This window comes from Microtus oregoni, unplaced genomic scaffold (genome assembly GCF_018167655.1).
Source record: "Microtus oregoni isolate MIOR12 unplaced genomic scaffold, Mior012 000000F_ref0000247, whole genome shotgun sequence".
Classification (NCBI taxonomy): Eukaryota; Metazoa; Chordata; class Mammalia; order Rodentia; family Cricetidae; genus Microtus; species Microtus oregoni.
Window position 1 is genome coordinate 73,067,065 of NW_024543059.1, and position 13,319 is coordinate 73,080,383.

The window sequence follows — 13,319 nt, forward strand, 5'->3', positions numbered from 1 at the left end:
GGGAAGAAAATGCAGAGTAGGGTAGAACAAGTACAATGGGTTCCAGAAGGTCCAGGGATGCGCAGGGTTAATGCCATTCCCACGGCTGCACATCGTCCCTGTGAACAGCAAGTAGAAAATTCTATGTCTGCTTTCTATAGCAATATGCCACGTGGATCAGAATGAAAATGAGCTGCGGTAGCCATTTACATATTTACACCCTCGGCAATGTTTACCATCTGTACCATTTCAAAATAACTAGGAGGAGGTTGGGATGTTTGTGAAAACACACAGACAGGGACACAGAAGGAGGGAAGGAGTGTGTGTGTGTGTGTGTGTGTGTGTGTGTGTGTGTGTGACAGAGAGACCGATGGAGGGAGAGAGAGAGAGAAGAATTCTGGCTAGCCTGATTTGATCACACTGTCCACATATATTGAAATTTTGAAATTCCACAGTGTATAAAAAAAGTATGTTCAGTCTTTATATTGTAGAGAAATCAACAGCATTTTACCTTAAGAGAAAAATCTTAAATAGTCTCTAGAACTTAGCTACGTTAAACGGGAAAGGTTGACAAACTGGGACGGGGTTTCCTCCCAACTTTATGAAATAGTCACGGGGTTTCAACACATCACAGTTCAGGGCTGCCTGAGGGAAGACATTGCTTTTCTTAGGGTTTCTATTGCTGAAAGAATCTGTTTCGGTTTACAACTCTCTGGTCATGTCTCTAGCATGTGTCAAATTGATGTAAACACTATTCAGCACAGACCCCTCTTTGAAAGCTGAGACTTTTTTTCTCTAACGGTAATAGAAATTTACAGAAAATTACTGTCACCTGATTTACAGTAATGTATGTTTTAACTACAAGAGCTTAGAACCTGAGTGACCATATCAAGACGGAATACACTTCTAAGCTGTTTGATCCCAGGACGCTTCTCTTCCAGAGGGCGACTCTCAGATCTGTCAGATCTGGGTACAGAGTGCTCCCCTGCCTCAAGGCATGGAGTGTTTCCCCCTGGCTGTATTTCAGTCATCTTCCCTTCTTAGAGGATATGTATTTCTAATCTAGCCCCACCTCCTCCTGCTCTGACTGTGCAGGACCATGGCTGTGGGAATGGAGGCGAGGGTGGGCAAGGTTTTCTGTGTAGTGCTGACTGTGATGTGCCCTTGGCTTCTCACTCATCCAAATGAAACCTCTGATGATGTCTTAACAATGGCAACCTGGCCTTCACCGATGCTCAGGCCTCTTGTGTTGAGATCTGCAGGACTGTGTTAAACCTAAGTGTAAACAGGGCTCCTCTGAAGTGTGAGGAGACCTTCACACACCTCAACCTGAGCCCAAATTGTAGTCATTTTGTAAGACCTTAGGAGTAGCCTGCCTCTATACTGATTCTATTCATTTACCAAATTCGTATGAGCTTTACCACATGCTCAATGCTCTTCCCTTAATATGAAGTCCTTCCATTAAACAATTCTTTTAAGGGCCTTGTCACGTTTGTATGCTTACCGCCTCAATCCATGAAAGAGGACACTAAAGGCTCATGGCATTAGGTCTGGCATTCTTCATGCCCAGTTCTCCCTCGTCTGCCTTTGTGGGTAAGAGCTCCTGTTCTGTGTTCGAACAACTACATTCCCTACTTGGTAACAGTTCTTTACTGATCTGAGTTCTAGAACTTACCTGACTCCTATGTGAACTTGTCTGTGGCCCATCATCTTCCAAAGAAAAGTCTCCAAATTCTGTGGCACTCTGTCTTTTCTCAATGTAACGGTGTACTTTGGGATGGGTACATGATTTGGCATGGTTACCCACACTCAGTTTGACAGACAGAAAGTGTCACGCTTAGCTGTGTTGCTGAACAGAACTTGATATCAGTTGAACAAGCTGGCGATATTAACTAATAGAAAACACTGTGTTGTACACGCTTTTAATTATGGGTCAACTTGTTTGTCCACAGCACAAGAGCAATCACTTGCTTCTGTTTGACTTATCTTGGCTGTCTAAGGAATTCAGCGAACTCTATCCACGCCCTAGAACTCTTCTGAACTGTGAGGAACCTCTGAAGTGTTCAACGTGCAGATCTGAGTTCTTAGAAAGGTCAGTGTGGACTTGGGAGTCAGGAAGCCCCAGTGTAACTGAGTTGATGTCCTGGTATAACTGTGGTGATGGCCTGGTGTCATCGTGGTGATGGCCTGGTGTGGCTGTGCCAAGGGCCTGGTGTAGGTATACAGGTACCTGGTCTCTGTAAACTCTTCACTCTCAAGTGAATCTGAACTCCTCAGCACAGCTAACACCCTAACTTTGTGTTACTACTCCAAGGGAGCACCCAGTTGTCTGCCACAGCTGATCCTCAGGAACAGCTTGTGGCTAAGACCCTTGAAGCTCAACTCCCTACCTGGACTTCTTAAATTAGGATTAATTTTATTCTTGAAAGTTAAATTCGGTACAGAAATCTTTCTGTTTGCTGTCTGGTCCTTTGGGCACAGAGAGACAGGGTTTCTCTGTGTAGCCCTTATGTCCTGGAACGCGCTACAGAGTGAGTGGCCTGTACCAACTGTGTGGTTTTTATTGCTACAAATATGTAGTATTGACCTTGTGGGAATTCAACTCTCATTGGCCCATGTAATCTAAGCATAATACTGATTTCTTGGAGATGGAGAGATGTCTCAGTGGTTAGAAAACTTGCTGGAGCTGGGCTATGGGCTGTGGTTGCACACGCCTTTAGTCCCAGCACTTTGAAGGCAGAGGCAGGTGGATCTCTGTGAGTTCAAGTCCAGCCTGGTCAAGAGCTAGTTCCAGGACCTGCTTCAAAGCTAGAGAAGCCCTGTCTCGAAAAACAAAACAAACAAACAACAACAAAAAAAAAAACAAACCACTCACTGGCTGCTCTCCCAGAGGTCCTGGGTTAGATTCCCAGCATCTACCTGGTGGCTCACAGCCTTCTGTAACTCCAGTTCCAGAGGGTCTGATGTCCTCCTGACTTCCACAGTCACTGAGTGTACACAAAGCATAGACATACATGCAGGCAAAACACTCCCACATTAAAAATAAATAAATTAGCAAAAAAAATCATTAAAGTTTTTTTCCCCCTCATCAGTTAAGGTTCATTGTCCTACACAGCATTCTGTAGGCTTGTTTGTCTTCTGTAAACTGCAGACTAATTCTTGGAATATTGCTAGGGTTAGAATGCCTGTATGGGCTGAGATTAGGAACCTATTTCTCAATACCACACAGTGGTGCTGCCTCCCTGCCTGTATGGTAGCATCTGTCCCATGGAAGTTGGGTGAAGAATTTTTCTACAGTTACTTACTGAATGCCGTCTGTTTGCCAGACGCTCTTTTCAGTGTTGGGATAAGCAGTGAACCAAGCAGGAAATTCCCGTGTTGCCTCCATCCCTAGCTGGGAGCAGGGAGGCACAGAGAATTGGTTTTGCCTTGGGTATCCTGAGAACAGTCCCTTCAATATGGCAGATAAACCCGGTGGAGAGGGAAGGGATCAGCGTCTGCTTTGGAAAATAATGCAGCCCTTGTGCTGCAAATGCTGCAGATTTCAGAAGTTCATGAAAACGACAGAGAAAAAGATAGGGCTTCATCAATACAAGTTGAGCTGAAAAGAAGAAAGGTCACTTTTCAATTATACTGTTTTCGTTCCTCAACCTCTTGTCAGGGTCAAAACATCCTTTCTAGAATGCCTAAACAAGCAAATGAAGTTCTGCTTCATCATGTAAAAAGTCTGCTGTAGAGGAAGCCATGCTGTAACTTTCCTAACTGTATGTGGGGTGAGTTTGACAAAGGAATCCTGATGGCACCTGCTAACCGCAGCCACAGAGCCATCCTTGGGACAGATGTACAAGTTTGCCTGTCCCCCTTTGGCTGGTGTATTAGTTCCTTTTCTCTTGCTGTGATTGAACACCAGAGAATTCGGGTTTGGTTCCCAGCACCCACATGGTGGCTCACAGCCGTCCGTAGTTACAGGGCCGTCCAGCATCCTCTTCTGGCCTCCATCGACTCTGCATGCACCTGGTGCACAAACATAGATGCATAAACAAAAAACAAAGGTTAAGAACAACAACAAAATGCTAGCATTTTAAAAGTTTCGTTTTATTTACTTAAGCTGAGGATTGAACGAGCGTCAGGCCCCACATGTGCTAAACATTACTCTACCACTAAGCTGCATCCATAACCCCCAAATTTTTATCACTTCTCGGTCTTTTGGCTAAGATCAAATAAAGAGTTTATGTTTTCTGTAGTCAAGAGCACTGGTTTTGAATGCTCGGCTTTCATTAGTATGTTTTTGCAGATTATTGGCGATGTTTCTTGTTGCTGAGAGCAAATGCCAGATAAAAAGCTCATTAAAAAGAGTTTATTTTAGTTCGAGGAGAGATGCAGGCCCTGGAGGTGGCTGGTCTTGTTGTGTCTGCAGTCAGAAGGGAGAGGGAGGGAGGAAAGAAGCGGGGGAGGGAGGAGGAGAGAGAGAACTAGTGATGGCCCAACTGACTTTCTCATGATTCAGTCTGGGGACCCCAGTTCATGTGGTGGGGTCCTCAGAGTGGGTCTTGCCTCCTCAGTTCTGGAAATACTGTCCCAGACACACCTAGAATCTTGTTTCCAAAGTGATTCAAAATACAGTTGACAATGGAGAGTAACCGTAGTGGCTGACATCAAATAGTACGCAGCTGTTGCTTCTTCTACGGGTGATAAGGAATAGTGAGTGACATTGTGACAGCCACCATTCTTAGTGTTTTCCATGTGTTACCTCCTAGTTTTCATGCTAACTTCATTGAGTAGCTACTCTACTATTGGTTCCACTTCAGAGTTAGAGGGTTATGCCACTTTCCCCAAAGTTAAGTCATTTGCTAGAATAGGATAGAATTTGATAAGTCTTTAAGTCTTTCTTATTTACCAGCTAGACCATTAGGCAGCAGCCTTTCCTGAGCCACACACGCCAACATCTCCTTGGTACCTCAGGAACCTGGGTAAACATAAACACACATAAACATATACATTTATTCTTTAGTATGGCAGTGGTCTAATTCCTTACTGTTGAGTGCCCGGAATCATATTTGGAAGTTTTGAAAAATTTTGAAAAATGGAGAACATCATCCCCAGGTCCTGTTATTTCTGAGGCAAAGCCAAAAATATGTTAGCGTGGCCTTGCAGGGTTCCCGAGGATCCAGACTCTCTCTTTCCAGCCAAGTTCACTTGCCTACTGCTTGTAAACATAATAGTCCCTTCTGCACATACCATCCCTTCTGTCTCAGATGAGCCCACTCTTAGCTAACCGGACTCCTCTTCATCCTTCAGATCTGAGTTGAGAAAGCCTTTCTTCCCAGAAGACTTCTGAACTTTCCAGACAAGTTGCGTCCTTGGCTTTGTGTTGCTAAAGCCCTGAACTGAACTTTTGATTACTCCAATGATATCTCCGTGTGATAGGGAATTATTCTGTAGATTCTCTGAAACACGGGACTAAGGCTGGCTTGTTCACCTGGCCATAATGGGCAGATGCCTAAATGAAGGTTAAATACCTTTTCTAAATATGAGATGGTTGGGGGTCATTTAATTCTCAATATATTAAACACACCATACACCGCTTACTGTCCTAGACGGCACACTGTGTACAAGTGATGATCAGGGATCCTTAGTCAATCAGAGGAGTGAAATTCCTTTAGAGTTGTTTGGAAAGGTACCAACACATTCATGGGTTTAAATTCTTAGGTGTCAGCAGGCAGACTCTTTTCTCAAGGTCCAGACTCTGACAATCTGAAGACCTGAGCTTTCAATAATATGTAAGCCTAAACCTTACATGGTTAATGACTTTAAAACGTTTGGGAAGCAATTCACATCCTTTAGATCTTGCAAGTAATTATAAACACAGCCCGTATTGGTCATGGCAATACCTTTTTCTTAAATATTTTATAAATTTTTCTTTTAAATACGTCTTTAGAAAAAACACTCGTTTTGGAGATGATAAAGATTCCACACGATGCTTGAGACGATCAGACCTAAACATATAATGCATGCAAGCAATGCTGAACAAATTTAGCAGTCTGTATTTACATGGCACAGGAGGTGTTGGGAAGTTTATGTGATTGATATTTTAAAATTAAAAATAGCTGGGCGGTGGTGGCACATGCCTTTAATCCCAGCACTTGGGAGGCAGAGGCAGGCGGATCTCTGTGAGTTCGAGACCAGCCTGGTCTACAAGAGCTAGTTCCAGGACAGGCTCCAAAACCACAGAGAAACCCTGTCTCGAAAAAAAAAATACAAAAAAAAATTAAATTAAAAATAAATTAAGAAAAATTGCAAAGTAAGTCTATACTTGCCTAGCTGTCAAAAATAAATTCATATTAGAGTGTGTATTAGTGCCTACGGTGTGAAGCACACTGAAAACGCAGTATCAGGATGAATACTATGTAGTAAGAAGAAGAGAAACTTCTAAGGTTGCTTTTTTACCCTTCAATCTAAGAATGTTAAATAAGTTTAGAATATAGGTCTTTCCCAAAAAGATTAAGCCTACACTTTACTTTGTTGTATTTATAGTAGGTATGTTCACTGAAATGTAAAAGCACCCAGAATACTCAAAACAGAAAATTAAAAAGGGGGGGGGGAACCATCCATGTATCTGATATGTATGTTTTCAGCCCCCCAAAATTTTGTTTTTGTTGTTTATCGAGACCTGGCCCTAACAGTCCTGGCTATCCTGCAATTCACTCTGTAGACCAGGCTGGCCTCGAACTCACAGAGATCTGCCTACCTCTGCTTCCCGAGTGCTGGGATTATTAAAGACATGTATCCATACCATGCGGCTAAAACAAAATAAAACAAACAATTAGCAACTCATTTCCTTTGAATATTTAATATAGAAATAACCAGGAAAATGAGGAATCCAAAACGGAAAAAAATAGTGGCAGAATGGATGTGATCATATCTCATGGTATTTATGTGTGAAATTCTCAATTTAAAAAAAGGAAGAAAGAAAATTACAGAAAAAGGCTAATATTGTTGGAGACTTATACTAGGAGTCTAGGCTTCTAGCTCAGTGTTTGGGGGATGGGAGAATGGAAGATTCATCCCAGGGCTTTGGATGCTGGGCAGACAACTCCCTGTGTCCCCAGCTATCATCCTGTTGGTTTGGATTCTTAGCTTCTGTAGGAACCCAGGTACATACACCATTCTGAATTCGAAGATAAATTAGTAAAATGACGCTAGCCAGCGGTGTCATTTTAATGGTATTTGAGGGTGAATTCTCTCAATTCTGAAACCGATTATTTGCAAGACACAATTCTTGATATAAGAAAAAAAAGGTGAAATAGTTTTCTGATCTGGAATATATTCTACCAAATGAGTCAATCTTCTTACAAACAAACAAACTGAAACCCTTGTTGATTATGAGGTCAGAGTCCCTGACTCAGTGCTGTTAGGGAGTGTGTTACATGCACTGAGTTCCTAAGAGGGAAACTCACTAGTAAGGGATGACGGATAAGTAATTTCCTGACGCTTAGAATTCCATTGTCCTTGGATGAGCAAGAGTCCTGTAATGACCTTCCAATCTTGCCTTTCCTTAGGCCACAAAGTAATGGGTGTGTGTACCTCTGAATTCTCTTGACCTAAAAGGAATGGCTATAGAAACCTCCACTACCAGCAAGGAGAAGGGGAGAAAAAAAAATGTCAGGGTTAAGCATTAAACCAACAGCGAGTGTGCAGCTGGGAGAAGGTCACCCCGAGTAAATAATCAGCCCGCGTTCAACTGTACCTGGACTGAGCAGCTTTTCCATTGCCAAACATAAACCAGTAACTAGGCAACCGTAACTCGCACACTCTGAACACTTCATGGCAATGAAATGGCCGACCCCCACGCTTCCAGGAAATGCCCTTTTCAGTCGCCGGGGATCTGGGTGAACACTCACGCTGCACTCAGGTGACCCTTAGCTTGTTGATGGGCAGTGTTTGAGAGGTGTCACCGTAGGACAAACACAGATTGCCTGAGAAGGAAGGGTTAAGGTGGGAAAAGTTGAGCAGTGAGCCGGAACTTTCCACGGAGTGACTCATGGGCAATGAAATCCTTTGCCTTTAGGGAGGGAAAATGGCACATTCCTAATTACTAACCCTGCCTAGGATACCAGCAAGTCACACCACAGCTTAGTGGCTGAGAGAGGTTCTAGATCCAGATTGCCCGTCATTCTGCTGGATTTCTTGAGTTTGGCTTGTGGTTCCTCGGAGGTGGACAGTGCCTCCCGCATGAAGTGGCTGTGCGTATTGAGGCCACTAGGTAGGAAGAAGTAGGATCATCAAGCAGCGCTTCTTCTGTGTGCTCTGGAAAAGGGGCTGCAGACCCCCAGGGAGGCCCGAATGAATTAGGAAGAAAGGCAAGGAGAAAAGACACGGATAAACGGGACTGTTCTCAACATGTTAAAATATGTTGAGGATTTGAGAACTCTGATTACAGAAATTGTAACTGTAAGTACACACGTCAAGAAACTGTCTAAGGGTCTCCAGAATTCCAGACTTTGGAGATGGGATGATGAAAAGCCCCGTTAGCATTGCACCATGAGAATGTGTTTGTGACTCCTAAGATTGCCCTGGCACACCGCAGGAAGAAATTGGCTTTTGTTTTTATATATTATGCCACTTCACGCTTTTTTTTAAAGGATTTATGATGAAAACTGAAAGGACACAAAGTAGCCCGTAGGAAGTCACGGGAAATTCTGGGAGCTTCTATCTGACAGATATGCAAATAAGCACACGTGTGACTGACTCAAGGTACTTAAGGGTTTTGGCAAAATGCAGCAGCCACTGTAGGTCCAGAATGGAGGTGCTTGGCTAGAGGCCAGCCCAGCCATGTCGCATTGTGACAAGACCTGGACTCTCTCAGCTTGGAAGTGGTGGAAGAGAGAGCCCTAAGTAAGTAGTGAAGGGGGCCATTTTGTGGGCCTGTGGACAGGTCTGTAGGATCATGGAGAAGGCGTGGAAGCCAGTGGCAGCACCGTCCCACCTGACCTCTTTAGAGGTCTGTCCGACTTCTTGAATTTCGCTTTTAGAGGGAGGTCAGTTGTTAGGGAATCCTGTGGCATCAGTGTGACTCACCTTGGGTCAGGAGGTCAGCTGGACCTGAAGGTGTTCTGTGTCTGCGAACCTGTGGGAGCTGTGACATTTAAAAGTAGAATGAGGAAGGGTAGGTGGTACTTCCTTCCCATTGAACTTGCTGCCTGGTTCTATCAGGTCTGGGTGGGGCTGATAAGCAGGTAAAAATTTCTTACGGAAGTGGTAGAACTCAAAGTCCATCAAGGAACTGGCTTCCAGAACTGCCTCCAAGCCAGTCTTTATTAGTTAAATTAACCAGAAACCTTGTTCAACTGTATGCCATAAGCCACGTTTGTCGGGTGACTTCTGCCTGGCTCCTAGCCATGGCGGATTCGGACGTTCTGGGGTAGGAGCAGGAGGATTAGAATTGTTAGGCAAAAGGAACATAGATATGGGAGAAATAAGAGACAGAAACATAGGATAATATCAGGAGGGGCAACACATCTAGTGAATACTGAAAGTAGCCTGGGGGCTGGAGAGATGGCTCAGAGGTTAAGAGCATTGCCTGCTCTTCCAAAGGTCCTGAGTTCAATTCTCAGCAACCACATAGTGGCTCACAACCATCTGTAATGAGGTCTGGTGCCCTCTTCTGGCCTGTAGGCATACATGCAAATCGAATATTGTATACATAATAAATAAAATATTAAAAAAAAGAAAGTAGCCTGCATTTAATTTCCATTTGCTTAAATACCCCGACCCTGAAAGGTAGGAGTAAGATAAACTACATCCACGCGATACAAGGAATGGACAGACCAGTTGAAGGACTAGGGGCTGCATTCTTACTAAAACATTCTGTTGCCAGAGCAAGACAAGTGACACTCATACTCTAGACCCAAAGATTCTGCAGGCAAACCACTCCCTGCGTGGAATCCATAGTTTTCTCCCTAAGGGAGTAGGAACCTACTTGGATCCTTAGACTTTTGTTGAGGTAGCAACAGATCTCCATCTTAATACCTGAAATACCAGGTCTGGATATTAGCCACACCTGTTGACCATAACCTTGAGCGAGTAGAACTCTCTGACCTGTTATTTGAACTGTTGACAGTAACCTCGAAGGGACAGAGAAGTTCCAACTCTCTGACCTTTAGTCAAGATAGAATGGACCCATACCCGCGGGCCCGGTCAACTGTATGACGCAGAAGCACATTCCTTTTTGTTCAGTTAACTATGAAGGCTTTTTTTCTTTCTGTTTTGTTTTGAGACAACATCTCATCTAGCCCAGGCTGGCCTTGAACTCCTAACCTTCCTGTCTCGCTTCCCAAGTATTAAAATTAGAGGCAGATGATTGAAAAGGCAAATTAGCCAGAATCAGACAAATATCACACATTTTCTCTCACATGGATTCTAGGTTTTATATACATGAATACATAGATGGATGCTATTTTGCTGATAAAGACATCTTTATATTGTGCTGCGTGCATATAATATATGTAATATTTATGCATATAATATGCTACACATATTTATAATAACTACTACAGTATGTGATTCAGGTGCATGCGTGTTGTGTGTGTGTGCGCGCGCATGCGTGCATGAATGCTATATCTCTAGGTTATGGTATGCCATCCATAGGGGAAAAAGTCAAATATAGGATGGAAAATTATATTATCGTTTGATAAAGTATCTACCGCAAAGCAGTAGTGCTAGTGGATAGCCTTTGTAAATCAAGGGTTGCAGGGGAGCATGTGGGGTTTAGCTGAGTAGTGGAACCCATGCCTACTGTGCACAGGCCGTGGGTTTGCTCCCCAGCTCTGGAAGGTTACTTGAAATATTTCATTTTCCAATTTTAAATACTTGCTGTTACGTTTTCTACATTCCTGTGCTACATGTATTCTCTGACTACCATACATGTCAAGTAAAGAGGCTGTACTAAATGAAAAAACTACTGAATGACCTAGCCTGGCTTGGTCATGGTTTGCCCACTGTCAGCTGAGATCAGGATGCCAGTGTGTAATGTCTGACGAGATTTCAGATACCTCTCCCGAAAGAGAAGTGACAGACTTCCCTACCAGTTGTTGCAGGATGGAAGCTGAAGGCTTGCATGGAAAGTGAGGCCGCTTGTTAGACATGCCACCCAAGTAATACTAAAAAAGTTATCTTAGGCAAACCACAAGTAACAAGTTCAAGGCCAGGGCTATGAGCCTCTGTCTCACATTGCATTTGAGCACACACACTGAAAGGACCTCGGAGTCAGCCCAAGATACCCCAAGACCAAGTTCCCAGCAGGAACTAAGGAGATTTCTTTGCCCCAGGAGGACATTGGCAAAGATAAGGGACAGACAGGAGATGGAGAAACAGAAACGAAGGAATGAGGGAGAGAGGGGAAGGGATATTTGCCCTGAAGGGGCAAAGGACTGTCTCTGGATAGGGAGGAGGCAGATGTGGCCAATAGGCAGTTTATGAAGAAAGAGGATGTGGTGTTTAATTTTTATTGGGCATGGTAATTAGGGTAGCCAAAGGGGGACTTCTGATTGATGGGCTTCAATACTTTGATAGCTGGACCATGGTAGTCAACCTTAGCGAAAGTGGTCGAATAAGGGACTAGACCTTAGTGGCTAACTTTAGGGATGTAATCTAACAGTTTAGTATGGTAGAGGGGACAGGGGAAGAGCAAGGTCTGCCTGAGCCTTTTTGCCGTGCTCGAGTTGGCTAGAACCCCTCACACACATTCCAGTCTAGTTTTGTTAAGCTAAAGTCATTTAAGCAAGGTGCATTGACTTATATCTGTAGTTTCAACTACTTGAGAAACTGAGCTAGGTAGAAGGATTGCTTGAGGTCAGAAATGTGAGCTTGTCTTGGCAGCATAGTGAGATTTCCTAATTTAAAAAAAAAAGATTTGGTAGAGAGACTAGAACATATTATTAATAAATTTCATGAGCTAGAGAGATGCCTAGAGATGATCTAGAGATGCCTAGCTAGAGAGTGGATTAGAACACCTGCTGTGCAGCCCTAAAGACCTGAGCACAGGCAGCACCAGATACCAGGCCTTGTCTTGGCACAGCTCTCACCCCAGCTTTGGAAGGAAGCAGAGATGTGGTGTGCTGGGGCATGCTGGCTGATAGCCTAGCAGAAACATGTGAGTCCCAGGCTGAGGAGAGACCCTGCCTCAAAGAAATAAGACAGAATAAACCAGAATGCTAGAAAAGAACACAACACTTTCCTCAGGCTTCTGTTAACCTACACAAAGGTATATGCACACACACACATACAAACACACACACAGTGCCTTGGCGCTTAAAAATCTGTTACTTAAAAAAAAAAGTTTATACAAAGTAATGAATTCCAGTTGGTTTTGCACGATCACAATGGTGATAAGATCATTTAATGCACACGTAGTATTTATAAACAAAAGCTTTCTTAAAAATAAAATTTTTAAAAGCCGAAAACTGGTTTTACAACCTAAATTAGACTTGTTAGCATAGGGAATTCTTTTGACTTCTGCCTCCTTATCAGCGCCTGCACTTGTTGTTGTAAATAGGGAGTCTTCAGAGTGTTCCACCAACATTTCCTCCAAACCTCACAGTTAGTCTTCAAATACGGGTTCAGACTGTGAGTCAGGGAGAGATCTTCAGAGAGTCTGTGGGCAGCTACCACCTCCTGAAAGCAAAAGTAGCCTTGAATTCGGGTTTTTTTGTTTGTTTGTTTTTGCTGTGTGTGTGTGTGTGTGTGTGTGTGTGTGTGTGTGTGTGTGTTCAAGGTGAAGCCTCTTTTGGATCAACACGTAGCTGTTTTCCACATCATTTATTTATTTAGGATATTTTATGAATTACCTGCATTGAGAATGGCACATACAAAACAAATGAATTTGTGTTTAGATTTGGGTCTTATCTTCAGGATACCCTTTGTATGCATGAACATGTTCCAAAAAATTTCAAAAGAACAATAGAAATATGAAATACTTCTGGCCGTAGTCTAAGCATTTCAGATAAGGTGTACTTCACCGCGTTGACAGATCATCTTTGAATCTTCTTTCCACCTGTAGGACACCTGGGGTTTTGTTTGTTTGTCGTGGTATTTTTGAGACAGGGCTTCCTGTGTATATAACCTGGGGTTGGCCTCAAACTCAGCATCTTCCTACCTCATCCTCCTGAGGGCTGGGGTTCTACATCTGCTCCATCATGTCCTGCTGGGCCATTTCTAACACAACTGTGTGACAATAATGCGTACTCATCTGAGCCAGAAGTCTAAGATTTGTGAACGCCACGCCCAATGGGAGGGTCAGTATCTACTGAGGAAAGCTGTAACCAGTGATCTCAAGAGGAGAC

The 13,319-nt window shown here is 43.4% G+C and overlaps 1 protein-coding gene across 4 annotated transcripts in view; it reads left to right on the top strand.

Moving 5' to 3' along the window:
* Window positions 1-13,319, top strand: part of Sgms2 (sphingomyelin synthase 2) — a 71,787-nt gene that overhangs the window by 23,181 nt on the left and 35,287 nt on the right. For 2 of the 4 annotated variants that reach the window (XM_041652576.1, XM_041652584.1), the window contains exon 2: window positions 1,932-2,071. The exons of the other annotated variants lie outside the window; for them this stretch is intronic. The gene's annotated coding sequence lies outside the window, so the exon portion shown is untranslated. The remainder of the gene's footprint in view (window positions 1-1,931; window positions 2,072-13,319) is intronic. 4 annotated transcript variants of the gene reach the window in all.